Here is a 14,481-nt window from a genome sequence, read left to right on the forward strand (position 1 = left end):
TTTGAAACCTCATGGCCACTGTTAAGTTTTGTAACTCCAAAAGATAAAATTAATTGAAAGGAAAACAAAGGAATCTGAATGTGAGTCTAACTTTGCTTTTTAAGAGACGCTCGTATCATGTGATAGTGTCATGACCTATGCAATTCACATATTTTTACATATTACCTGTAGTGAATTACTTAAATGAATAATGTTTAATCAAAGAATATATTTACAATATTACTCAAATATCACTTAAATATTAATACACGTGGGTTAGGAGGATGATCCGATGATTTGTGGTGTTGTGGATAGTGTAGAAGACTGGTAAAGAATACAACGGGATATACATCAGTTGCAGATGTGGGCGGAGAAATGGCAGATGGAGTTTAACCCAGCCAAGCGTGAAGTGTTGCATCTTCATAGGTCAAATGTAAAGAGACAGTACACTATTAAAATTAAGACCCTTAACAGTGCTGATGAGCAGAGAGATCTTGGTTTCCAAGTTCATAACTTCCTGAGAGTGGCTACGCAGATTAATAGAATGGTTAAGAAAGAATATGGCATGCTTGCCTTTATCAGTCAAAGTACTGAATTCAAAAGTCAGGAAGTTATGTTGCAGCTTTATAAAATTCTAGTTAGGCTGCATCTGAATTATTGAATCCATTTCTGGTCGTCCCCATTCTAGCACAGATATTGAGGCTTTGGAGAGGGTGCAGAAGCAAGAAAGGCGATCACTCTATTGGGAGTATTCTATAAACCCTCCCCCAGTATCAACAGAAACATAGAACATCGAACGCAGTGCAGTACAGTACAGTATAGGAACAGGCCCTTTGACCCAGTGTTGTACTGAACCAGTTAAATGGCTAACCACACTAATCTCTTTTGCATATACAATCTTCATATCCTACCATTTTCCTCCAATTCATGTGCCCATCTAAACGTCTCTTAAAGGTCCCTAATGTTTCTGCCTCTCCCGCCACCCCAGGCAGCGCATTCCAGACACCCACCATTCTCTGTGTAAAAAGACTTGCCCCTCACATCTCCTTCAAAATTACCCCCTCTCAATTTAAATGCATGCCCTCTGGTATCAGACATTTCAACCCTGGGAAAAAGATACTGTCTGTCCAATCCATCAATGCCTCTTGTAATCGTTAAAGCTCTATCAGACCTCTCCTCAGCCTCTGCCACTCCAGAGAAAACAACCCCAGTTTGTTCAACCGCTCATTTTAGCACATGCCCTCTAATCCACACACTGACTCAGTAAACAATCCCTCTGCAGCTGTGATATGATCCCTGATTAACAACTACCCCACCTTTCTTAGCTCCCTCCCTGTCCCTTTTTAGAACATCTAAACCCCAGAACATCCAGCAGCCATTCTCCTTAATGGCCAAAACACAGTAGTTCCATACACTGACACATGCTCTAAGTTCGTCACCCTGGTCCCTGATACATCTTGTATCAACCGATCCCACTGACCGCTCATCATTCCTCACAGACTCTCTGTACACTGCATCTACTTGTACACCAACTGTCCATCCTCTGGCCTGTCACTCTAGTTCCCATTCCCCTGTCAAAACAGTTTAAACCCTCCCCAACAGCTCTAGCAAATCTACCCAGAAGGATATTTCTCCCCCTCAAGCTTAGGTGTAATCAGTCCTTGTACAGGTCATACCTTCCCCAGAAGAGATCCCAATGATCCAGAAATTTGAAAACCTGCCCTCAGCCAGGCAGTAATCTGCCAAATCATCCTATTCTTTCCCTCAGGGGTAGCAATCTCTAGATTGCTATCTAAACATGGCACAGGTAGCAAACCAGAAATTGTTACCCCTAAGGTGCTGTTTTTCAGCTTTCCACTGAGTTCCTTATATTCTGTCTTCAGGACCTCATTTTTTTCCCTACCTATGTTGTTGCTCCCAATATATACCACAGCTTCCACTTGCTCATTCCCCCCACCCCCCATGTAGAATGTAGTGACTGATCTGAGACATCCCTCTCCCTGGCACCTGGGAGGTAACATACATTCCAGGTGTAGCCTCACATCCACAGAATCTCCTGTCTGCTTCTCTATCTACTGAATCCCTTATCACCACTGCACTCCACCTCTCCCCCTTCCCTTCTGAGCCACAGAGACAACTCAGTGCCAGAGACCTGTTCACTGCAGCTTTCCACTCATAGATGATCACCCCCCCCCACCAAAAGTTTCCAAAGTGGTATACTTACTATTAAGAGGAATGGACACAGGGTTACACTGCACTCTCTGCCTATTCCCCAGCCCTCTCCTGACAGTCCAGCTACCCGCCTCCTGCAACTTAGGGATGACCCCCTCTCTGTACCTCCTGTCTGTCACCTCCTCATTCTCCCATATGAGCTGAAGATCATCCAGCTGCAGCTCCAGTTCCCCAATACAGTTTGTAAGAAGCTGCAGCCGGATGCACTTCATGGGCATGAAGGAGATTGAAGGTCTCCCAAATTTCCCCACATCTGAAGCAAAGAACACAACACTGACCCTGGACCCAGTCTCACTAAACCAGCTATGCACTAATAGACAAAGAAAGAAAGAAACTTATGAGAAACTTACCCGAGCTTTTGCGCCTTCTCTCCTAAGCCTCTTGAGCCGAAGCCTCAAACCCTCCACTCTAACACTCGTCCACACCAACAATGGGCATTCCCACAATGGTTGCTCCATTCAAGCCCAACTTCCTTTTATTGGCATTTGGCAAGCGCCTAATAAATCGTGATAACTGAAGACCGCCCAGAATGTCCCGCAGGCTCACCAAAACAAGTGACGTCTTGCCACGACTGAAGACTGGTGAAAAGTCCTGAATAGCCTCAGTCTCTTTTAAATCTCGTGCTGGCTCACCAAAACAAGCAATTGCACGTTTTGATTAAAGTTCACCAAAAGGTCCCAAAAGACTTCACTTTCTTTTTAAACCTAACGCTGGCTCACTAAAAAAAGTGATTTCTCATGATGACTGCTGAAAAATAACAGGCAGGATAGAAAAAAGAGAGTCAGTGGACATTGTTTACTTATATTTTCAGAAGGCCTTTGACAAGGTGCCTCATATGAGGCTGCTAAATAAGATAAAAGCCCATGGTATTACAGGAAATATATTACCATGGATAGAACACAAGAGATTCTACAAATCCAGAGTAACATCCACACAAAATGCAGCAGGAAGTCAGCAAGTCAAGCAACATCTATGGACAGGAACAAACAGTCAATGTTTCATTCCAAGACACTTCATTAGGACTTTGGCTGAATGGCAGAAGCCAAAGAGTGGGAATAAAGGTTGTTGGTGATTAGTGATGTTCCATGGGGGTTGGTGTGGGGTCTGCTATGTTTTCCATTATACATTAATGACCAGAGCAACAGAATCAGCAGCTTTATGGCCAAGTTTGTGGATAATACAAAGACATACAGAGGGCCAGGTAGTGCTGAGAAACAGGGAGTCTGCAGAAGGATTTGGATGGATTAAGCGACTGGGCAAAGAAGATGGAATACAGTATAGGGAAGTATTTGGTCATACACTTTGGAGGAAGGAATAAAAGCGTCAACATTTTCTAATCAGGAAGCAAATTCAGAAATCAGAGGTTAAAAGGGACTTGGCAGTTGCAGTGCAGGATTCCCTAAAGGTTAACTTGCAGGTTGATTCAGAAGTAAGGAAGGCAAATGCAATGTTAGCATTCATTTTGAGAGGAAAAGAATAAAAAGGTAAGGATGTAATTCTGAGGTTTTATAAAGCATTGGACAGACCACATTTGGGTTATTGAGAGTAGTTTTGGCCCCCATATCTAAGAAAGGATGTGCTGGCATTGGAGAGGATCCAGAAAAGGTTTACAATAATGAATCCAGGAGTTAAAAGGTTAATGTACAGGGAGCATTTGATGGTTCTGGGGCTGTACTTGCTGGAGTTTAGAAGAATGGGAAGGAGGGATATCACTGAAACCTCCCCAATATTCAAAGGCTTAGATAGAGTAGACATGGAGAAGATGTTTCCTAGAGTGAGAGAGTCTAAGACCAAAGGGCACAGTGTCAGAATACAAGGACATAGCTTTAGAAAAGAGAGATGGAGGAATTTCTTCAGTTATTTTGTTAAGGTGGTGAACCTGTGGAATTTATTGCTACTGATAGCAGTGGAGACCACGTCATTGGGTATATTTAAAGCACTGGTTGATGGGTCCTTGATTAGTAAGGGCATCAAAGATCACAGGAAGAAGGCAGTAGATTGGGATTGACAGGCAAAATAAATCAGCCGTGATCAAATGATAGAGCATACTCAATTGGCTAAGTGACCTAATTCTGCTCCTTTGTCTTATGGTCTTCTGATACCCGTTAAGTTAAAAAAATATTTGCTTTTCTCTGAGAAGGTGGGTTGTGATCTCCCAGAACTATTCTTACACAACAAGGTCAATCTTTTCTCAATGATATGCACTGACCCACTTGCATAAATTAGGCAATGGTGTGACAGCTTTTCTGTTTATTAGGTTCTGATTGCCTCAGTGATGTCCCTTGATAACTTAAATTAGCAGACTTGGCAGATGGTTAGAGCTTCCTAAATAGTCACCTGAAGCCTGCGGGGAAAGTCTGTGACTTTCTTCCAAGTTCAGGGCAAAGTAGAAGCTACGATCAAGAAATTAGGGCAATGTTCTTGTCATCAATGATCAATTAGACTATGAATATATAAACAAGTTTATTTTGCCACACTGGAAGTATAGTTCCCAATTTATTAAAGGTGATATTGAGGAGCATCTACAGATCCTCGCTGTAAAGGAGGTTGATTATGTACCTATCTCTGAGTCTAAAAACAAGTTGATGGGAAATCCATCTGCAAGCATTCGTAGTACAGCAAGACAAACAATAAAAGAAGACAAGCTAATGCAATGTTTTAAAATTCATCTTCGCACAATCTTCACACTAACTCCATGTACTCGAGCTGTCTGTCAAGGCAGCAATGTACTTGTTATCTTTTCCTGTAACATACTTTGAATGAAAGTGGTTTGATTGCACTTGTTGAAATCTAAGTACAGTACCAAGGCAAACTGGATGTGGAAGCAGATTTAAAACCTTTGCCCCAAATCTCCTGGCTTTGAAGTCACTGAAAACAGTACTCCCATCTCATTGGTTAAGTTATTCAATATACCTAGTTTTGTCAGCACCTATCAGCATTTGCCATTCAGTAACTCTTGTCCAATACTGGGGTGTATATTACTGCTCCCTTATTGCTGCATTCAGCAGTTGTCTATTTTCTAAGAAACAATATATGAATCTGAAGCAGCAGCACAGAAGGGCCACTGGGAAGTGTGCTGTCCATGTTAAATTACACACAATATTAGCAAAACTTCCAAACTCATTAATACATACACACATCCGTCCGAGCTAGTGCGCTCTATCGGGGGCGGCGCAGCAAGACTGAAGACTTCAAATGGACTGAGGGGTCTGGACTATATACATACAGTATATATTTGTATGGTTGTATTTTTACTAATATGTGCTTGTATATGCGAGGACTGGGGGTCTCCTAGTGGGAGTCGGGCATTGTGGATAGGACTGGGCCTCAAAACCACGGTGTGGCCTAGCAGGCATCGGGTGCCAGTTGACATGATATTGGTGGGCTGGGGGGTGGGTCTGGACAATATAAAAGCATATTCTGTGTGATGACAAACCAAGTTATCAGAAGATTGATGCTGATGAGAGAGATAAGGGAGACAATGGAGAAACATTCAAAATGCTAATAAGAGAGAAGAGAGAGTTTAACGAGAAAGATACACATTTCAGATATTGACAAACCAATTGCTTTGAACCTGAACTGTTTGAAGTTTGATGGACAGGCGATATCCCAGCAGGGGGATAAAAAGAACAGGTTCGCTAAGGCACGACACACATGAGATCACGAGATAACGAGACCCTGGAAGAGCGGTGTGCCCCCACGAGTTGGTGAGAGTTGGAGGTCTGGTTCGAGGGAACCGACCATAGACTGACAGGGTGAAAAGGTACGATCAGCGGGAACCTGGTGTGTGTGTCCGCCCTTGCCTGGGTGCCGGGTTCACCGCGGAAGAACGGTCGTATCCGGAATGGAGGGGTCACAGTCGGTGACCACAGAAGACATTGAAAGAGTCCGCCCAAAAGCTAACTGTGAAGAACATCAAAGGTCTGTCTGAATCAGATTTGCATATTCTCTCTATCTCCAACGGCACAACAGCGATTACTGCAAACTGTACTAAGCTGAACTGAACTCTGCGTCACTTGAGACTGATCATTTTACCCCTAGACTGCGATAGAGCTTGATTGATTCCTATTACCCTAGTTCTGTGTACACGTGTGTATTATCATTGCTAACCTGTTGCATTTACATCCTTACGACTAGAGTACTATGTTACTTATTTCTTTAATAAAACTTTATTAGTTTCTGTTAAACCAGACTCCAACTAAGTGGTCCATTTCTGCTGGTTAGGCAGCCCAGTTATGGGGTACATAACATCTGCGACGTTGTATTTTTACTGATATTCCATATGGGTTTGTTCATTTGTATGTGTGAGGACTGGGCATCAAGCACTGGCATTGTGGGGGGGGTGAGTGGCGTCAAGACTCTTATTACATGATTATGATTTTCTGTGTGCTTACTGTGTCTTTGCACCTTGACCCTGCGGTATCACTGTCTTGTTTGGCTGTATTCAGGAGTGTATGGTTAAATGATAATTAAACTTGAAACGAATTGAATTGAACATCCAATAAGGTTCACTTACCATGGGCTGAACTTTGTACAGAAGTCTTCTGCTAGAGGGTGGGTTTATTAAATTGTCTGTGTGAATGAAAGACCTGCCCTAGACATCCCACAGATTTACGGCAATTTAGTATTTTTAACCTATATTCCAATGTTGGAGATGTGGCAAATAATTTGCACAGAGCAAGGACCCAGGGCGATGAGCTAAGTACCTGAAAATTTCATAGTGATAAGGGTTATGGGATGAACAATTAATGATGGACAATTAATGCAGGTAGCTATCAGCAGGGAGACAGGTACCTCAGACTCCGATGGAGTGCCCAGGTGAAATGGAGCCACACATTTAATGCTTCAGTAGGCCACAACCCTTCCTTTGGGATTTGCTTCAGGTTCCTGAGCTTTGTATGTGTTGAAGAAATTTTTACAAGCGACGTCAATTAAACATTGAATGGGGCTTTCTCCAGAAGCTTCGCACTGCAAAATGGTGATAACAACTTTGGCCTGAAATCATCCTCTCCCACCTGAAATTGAGCCATGATGTTCCATAACTTGGGGGTACACATTTGAACTCAGTACTACTTTTCCTACTGGATGACTTGTGTGCGGCAATCATGGAATGGTTTATTTAGACTGTATCCCCTGAGTATGCAGCTTGAGGACTACTAGGGAAGTTTAAGGTAATTAAATGTCTTGATCAGGGAGATGAAGAGAAACCGTTTCCTACTATGGGCAGTACCAAACTAAAGAGTATAACATTTGAGCAGATAGATCCATTTAGGGTGATTTCAGGAACTACCTCTTCACAAAAAAAGCCCAGTAAAGATATTCAAAAGCCTCCATCTGGGTCAACAGAACCTTTCATATCAAGGGGGACAGCTACTTGCAAAGAAAAGGATCAGGAGTTGCAGAACCAAGATAGATCAAACAAACTGAGCAACAGATCAGCACCACGTGCACTTAGAGTTATGTTCTCCTTCTTCTAGCCTCAGTTTTTATACGGGCACAAAGAACGATAGTGACATCATCTATCTTCATTGTTACCGGGGAGGTGATGGTCACGTGACCTCAGTGAAAACCATGGCAACCCAGAAGCAAATATCTGTTCCCCATGATAGGGTGCAGATAATGAAAAGCAGTCAAGGGGAAGGAACAGTTTTGTTTCAAGCTCAGCCAGGTCCTCGGACAGCATGGGCAACACATTCTTTGTTGATATACTGTAAGTCAGTTCCCAATATATCAGGAACTGTAGAACATATCACCAGCCAGCCTCCAAAATTTAATATGCAATCTAATGAAAATCTCCATGTTGCAACGAATGAGGCGAACTCAAGCACAGGACACAGGCACGGAGGTTTAGTTAGGATGCTGACACGGGCATGAGTGTTGAACGACAAACAGGAGGGAGAGCAGGAAGACAAGAAACAGGCAGAATTTATCTTGACACGGAGAGACAGGGTTTCATAGGTAAACCTCAGAACTGGAGTAGAACTTAGAAAACTGATCTTGACATGGAGAGACTGAGTTTCACAGATAAATCTCGGTACTGAAGCAAAACTTAGGACACATAATCCTAAATTAACCAATTTCCCCTGGGATCAATAAAGTATGACTATGACTCTGACTATGACTACGATTAAGCAGCCAGGAAGTGTTAATTACCACAATGGCAAATCCAACGATTTGGCAACTATTGGGTGCAAAGCCGGGGTTCTTATGCTGCAGTTCTTGATGAAAACCAGGTGTGCCATTATCAAAGGGAATTAGGAGAAAATGGGGAATTAACAGACGGAACTGTGGCACAATCAAAGGGAATTAGGAGAAAATGGGGAATTAACAGTCAGGACTGTGACAGTATCCACAATGGGAGCCTCCAGGTGAACCACCAGGCTTGTCCAGATTGTCTCGATGGAAATCACGGATGAGGGAAGGGTCCAGGATGAAGGAGCAGGGAATCCAGGTGCGCTCCTCCGGGCCGTATCCAGGTATGTGAAAAGGAAAAAAATAGGTAAGACCAAAATTAGGCCCTTGAAGACAGAAACAGGTGAATTTATTATGGGGAACAAGGAAATGGCAGACAAGTTGAATAGGTACTTTGGATCTGTCTTCACTAGGGAAGACACAAACAATCTACCAGATAAAATAGTGGCCAAAGGACCTAGGGTAATGGATGAACTGAAGGAAATTTATATTAGGCAGGAAATGGTGTTGGATAGACTGTTGGGTCTGAAGGCTGATAAGTCCCCGGGATCTGATGGTCTGCATCCCAGGGTACTTAAGGAGGTGGCTTTAGAAATCGTGGATGCATTGGTAATCACTTTCCAATGTTCTATAGATTCAGGATCAGTTCCTGTGGATTGGAGGGTGGCTAATGTTGTCCCTCTCTTCAAGAAGGGAGGAACAGAGAAAACAGGGAACTATAGACCAGTTAGCCTGATGTCAGTGGTGGGAAAGGTGTTGGAGTCAATTATAAAGGATGAAATTACCACACATCTGGATAGCAGTAACAGAGTCGGTCCGAGTCAGCATGGATTTACAAAGGGGAAATCGTGCTTGAATAATCTTCTGGAATTTTTTGAGGATGTAACTATGAAAATGGACAAGGGAGAGCCAGTGGATGTAGTGTACCTGGACTTTCAGAAAACCTTGGATAAAGTCCCACATAGGAGATTAGTGGGCAAAATTAGGGCACATGGTATTGGGGGCAGCGTACTGACATGGATTGAAAACTGGCTGGCTGACAGAAAACAAAGAGTAGTGATTAACAGGTCCCTTTCGGAATGGCAGGCAGTGAGCAGTGGGGTACCGCAGGGTTCAGTGCTGGGACCGCAGCTATTCACAATATATTTTAATGATTTAGATGAGGGAATTAAAAGTAACATTAGCAAATTTGCCGATGACATAAAGCTGGGTGGCAGTGTGAAATGTGAGGAGGATGTTATGAGAATGCAGGGTGACTTGGACAGGCTGGGTGAGTGGGCAGATGCAATTTAATGTGGATAAATGTGAGGTTATCCACTTTGGTGGTAAGAACAGGAAGGCAGATTATTATCTAAATGGAGTCAAGTTAGGAAAAGGGGAAATACAATGAGATCTAGGTGTTCTTGTACATCAGTCACTGAAAACAAGCATGCAAGTACAGCAGGCAGTGAAGAAAGCTAATGGCATGCTGGCCTTCATAACAAGGGGAATTGAGTATAACAGCAAAGAGGTCCTTCTGCAGCTGTACAGGGCCCTGGTAAGACCACACCTGTAGTACTGCGTGCAGTTTTGATCTCCAAATTTGAGGAAGGACATTCTTGCTATTGAGGGAGTGCAGCGTAGGTTCACAAGGTTAATTCCCAGGATGGCGGGACTGTCATATGTTGAAAGATTGCAGCGACTGAGCTTGTATACTCTGGAATTTAGAAGGCTGAGGGGGGATCTTATTGAAACATATAAGATTATTAAGGGATTGGACACACTGGAGACAGGAAGCATGTTCCCGCTGATGGGTGAGTCTAGAACCAGAGGCCACAGTTTAAGAGTAAGGGGTAGGCCATTTAGAACGGAGTTGAGGAAAAACTTTTTCACCCAGAGAGTGGTGGATATATGGAATGCTCTGCCCCAGAAGGCTGTGGAGGCCAAGTCTCTGGATGCTTTCAAGAAAGAAATGGATAGAGCTCTTAAAGATAGCGGAATCAAAGGTTATGGGGATAAGGCAGGAACTGGATATTGATTGTGGATGATCAGCCATGATCACAGTGAATGGTGGTGCTGGCTCAAAGGGCCGAATGGCCTACTCCTGCACCTATTGTCTATTGCCTATTGTCTATTGTATCCCTCCCAATCGACCAGGTACTTGGGACCCTTGCCTCGGCGGCACACATCCAGTATTCGCCGGACAGTGTACGCTGGGTAGTCATCAATGACCCGGGCGGGTGGAGGAGGTTCAGCAGATGGGCTCAAAGGGCTGACAGACTCAGGTTTCAATTGGGAGACATGGAACATGGGATGAATGTGTATGGATCTGGGCAGTTTGAGTCTGACCACCGAGGGGTTGATAATGCTCTCAATCTCAAATGGCCCGAGGTAGTGAGGGGCGAGTTTCTTGGATTCATTCCTGAGGGGGATGTCTTTAGAAGAGAGCCAAACCTCCTGACCAGGCCGATAATCAGGTGCAGGAATTCGATGGCGATCAGCAATCCTCCGGTTGCGGTCGGCTGGGCAGAGCAGGGCCGCGCGTGCATCCTTCCAGATCTTGCGGCACTGGCGGAGATGGGCCTGAACTGAAGGCACAGCGATGTTGTCTTCATGTGCAGGAAACAGAGGGGGTTGGTAACCAAGGGAGCATTTGAAGGGAGACATTCCGGTGGCAGTGCTGACCAGGGAGTTGTGAGCGTACTCTACCCAAGTGAGATGGGTGCTCCAGGATGACGGGTTGTTGGCGGTTATGCAACGCAATGCTTCTTCCAAATCCTGGTTTGCTCGTTCTGTTTGACCATTAGTCTGCGGATGGAAGCCGGAAGACAGACTTACTGAGGCTCCAAGGGCTTGACAGAAGGATCTCTAGACTTGAGAGCTGAATTGGGGACCCCAGTCAGAAATGATGTCAGAGGGAATTCCATGAAGGCGGAAGACATGATGTACAAGGAGGTCGGCTGTTTCACGGTCTGTAGGGGGTTTGGGAAGGGCTACGAAGTGCACAGCTTTGGAGAAGTGGTCCACCACAGTGAGTACAGCAGGTTTCCCATGTGAAGGGGGTAGTCCAGTCACGAAATCCAGAGCAATGTGAGACCAAGGGCGGCCAGGGACAGGTAGGGGACGAAGCAGCCCAGTAGGTGGTCGATGGAAGGCTTTTCCGCGAGCACAAGCAAAACAGGCAGAGACAAAGGAGGGAGTGTCAGCATCCATGGTGGGCCACCAGAAATGTCTCTTCAGAAGGGACAGAGTTGGATCGATTCCGGGATGGCAGGTGAAACGAAAAGTGTGCCCCCACTGGAGAACCTGAGACTGAACTGAGTCAGGCACGAAGAGGTGACTGGGGGGGTCCATTGACTGGGTCAGGTTGAGTCCGTTGGGCCTCATTGACTATGGATTCGATCTCCCAGGTGAGGGCAGCCACCACACAGGATGGTGGAAGGATGGTCTCGGGGTTGGGAAGGCCCTCCTCGGAGACGTATTGACGAGAGAGAGCAACTGGCTTCCCATTCTAGGAACCAGGACAATAGGTGAGGGTGAATTTGAAATGGCCAAAAAATAATGCCCAATGGGCTTGGCAGGAATTCAGGTGTTTGGCGGTTTGAATGTATGCGAGGTTCTTGTGGTCTGTCCAGACGATGAATGGATGTTCAGCTCCCTCCAGCCAGTGCCTCCACTCCTCCAAAGTGAGTTTGATGGCCAGTAACTCCCGGTTCCCAACGCTGTAGTTCCGTTCGGTGGGGGATAGATGGCGAGAGAAGAAGGTGCAGGATTGGTCTGGGATGGAGCGTTGGGAGAGGACCACTCCCATCCCAGAGTTCGAGGCGTTGACTTCCACAATGAATTGGTGAGTGGGGTCAGGTTGGGCCAGGATGGGAGCGGAAGTGAAACGCCTCTTCAGCTCCGAGAAGGCTGAGTCCACTTCGGGGGTCCAGTGAAAAGGGATCGCAGGAGAGGCGAGTTGAATAAGGGGTGCTGCCACCCGGCTGTAATCCCTGATGAAGCGACGGTAGAAGTTTGCGAACCTCAGAAATCGCTGGAATTGCTTGAGCATCGTGGGTTTTGGCCACTCTGCCACCGCCCGGATCTTTTCGGGATCCACCCTCACCTGCCCGCTCTCAATGATGTACCCCAGGAAACTGACAGAAGGGACATGGAACTCGCACTTCTCTGCCTTAATGAATAGCTTATTCTCCAAAAGCCTCTGAAGAACCTGACGGACATGTTGGGTGTGTTCCTGAAGACTACGGGAGATGATTAGAATGTTGTCCAAATAAACAAAAACAAAACAGTTAATAAAGTCCCTAAGGACATCATTTATCAGAGCTTGGAAGATGGCGGGGACATTGGTGAGACCGAATAGCATGACCAGATATTCAAAATGACCAAGGGGGTTGTTAAAAGCTGTTTTCCACTCATCTCCCTCCCTTATTCTGACCGGGTGATAGGCACTCCGCAGGTCCAATTTAGAGAAAATTGTTGCTCCGTGAAGGGGCTCGAAAGCGGAGTTGATAAGGGGCAGGGGATATTTATTCTTTATGGTGATGCTGTTCAGGCCACGGTAGTCAATGCAGGGGTGCAGTGAGTCATCTTTCTTCCCCACAAAGTAGAAACCTGCGCCTACAGGGAACAATGAGGGTCGGATAATGCCAGCTGCGACAGAGTCATTTAGGTAAGTCTCCATTGCTTCCCTTTCTGGCCGGGACAGGTTGTACAGCTGACTGGTGGGTAGAGAGGCTCAGGGCAGAAGGTCAATTGCGCAATCGTAAGGGCGGTGTGGAGGCAGGGAAAGAGCCCGTTGTTTGCTAAACACTTCTCCCAGATCATGATACTCTGCTGGAACCTTGGATAGGTTGGGGGGTTCAGAGGCAGACAAGGTCGCGGTGACTTCCACTGGGGAAAGGGCTCATTGTAGACAAGTGGAATGACAGAATGAACTCCAGCTGACTGTCCTCCCGGCGGACTAATCAATGTGAGGGTTATGACGGCTTATCCAGGGGTACCCAAGAACTATAGGAGCTTGAAGGGAGGAAATTAAATTGAATCGTACCTGTTCCTGATGGTTCCCAGAGAGAAGGAGAGACAGGGATGGTGTGCAGTGTGTAACTCGGGTCAGTAGTCTACCGTCCAGTGCCCGGGCTTCCAGCCAGGGGGGCACTCAATGGCTCACGAGAAATTCTGGCCCGGAAAGCTAAGTCTTCATCCAAGATGTTTCCCTCAGTGCCGGAGTCCACTGGAGCTGACAGAGGCAGGGACTGTTGATTGTAATGTAAGGTAGCTTGAAGCTGCATCCAGGTTCGGGGGACGGAAGGGAATGTTGTCTGGCTCACTAGGGTCCCCTTTCTACTGGTGAGCCCTCCCTTTTTGGCCGAAGGAGACAGGTAGCACAGAAGTGCCTGGACTGGCTGCAATATAGACACTCACCTGCTCTCAATCTCCATAGTCATTCTGTGGGAGAAAGGCGGTTCCATCCCAGCTGCATGGGTTCCTCTCCCATAGTGGTGGAAACGGCTGGGCTGGGAGCTACTCTGGGAGCAGGAGGAGGAGAGAGTCTTGTCCTTGCGGGAGGTGGAAATGAGTGCCGTGGAGTGGCCAAAGGTGGTGGACGACCAGTTCTTTCTCTATGGCGTTCTTGGAGACGTTTGTCCAGCCTGGTGGCTAGGGAGATCAGGGAATCCAGGCTGTCGGTGTCGTCTCTTGCCACCAACTCGTCTTTCACCATGTCGCTGAGACCATTCCGAAATACCCCTTGGAGTGCCTCATCGTTCCACCACGAGTCAGCTGCTAATGTCCAGAACTCCACGGAATATTTGGCAGCACTGCGTGAGCCCTGACTAAGAGTGATTAGACACATGGCAGTATTTTTACCACGGATGGGGTGGTCAAAGATCTTGCTCATTTCTGCGACAAAGGTGGCAAAAGAAAAGCAGATATCCGGTTGGTTATCCCAAACAGCTGTGGTCCACGCTAAGGCACTTCCCCGCAACAACCCGACGATGTAAGCAATTTTTGACTTATCCGTGGAGTACGTGGATGACTGCTATTCGAACACCAAGGAGAACCGAAGAAGGAAAGTCCGGCACTTCCCCAAATCCCCAG

The sequence above is a fragment of the Mobula birostris genome, chromosome 6 (assembly GCF_030028105.1).
Source record: "Mobula birostris isolate sMobBir1 chromosome 6, sMobBir1.hap1, whole genome shotgun sequence".
In the NCBI taxonomy this organism is placed as follows: domain Eukaryota; kingdom Metazoa; phylum Chordata; class Chondrichthyes; order Myliobatiformes; family Myliobatidae; genus Mobula; species Mobula birostris.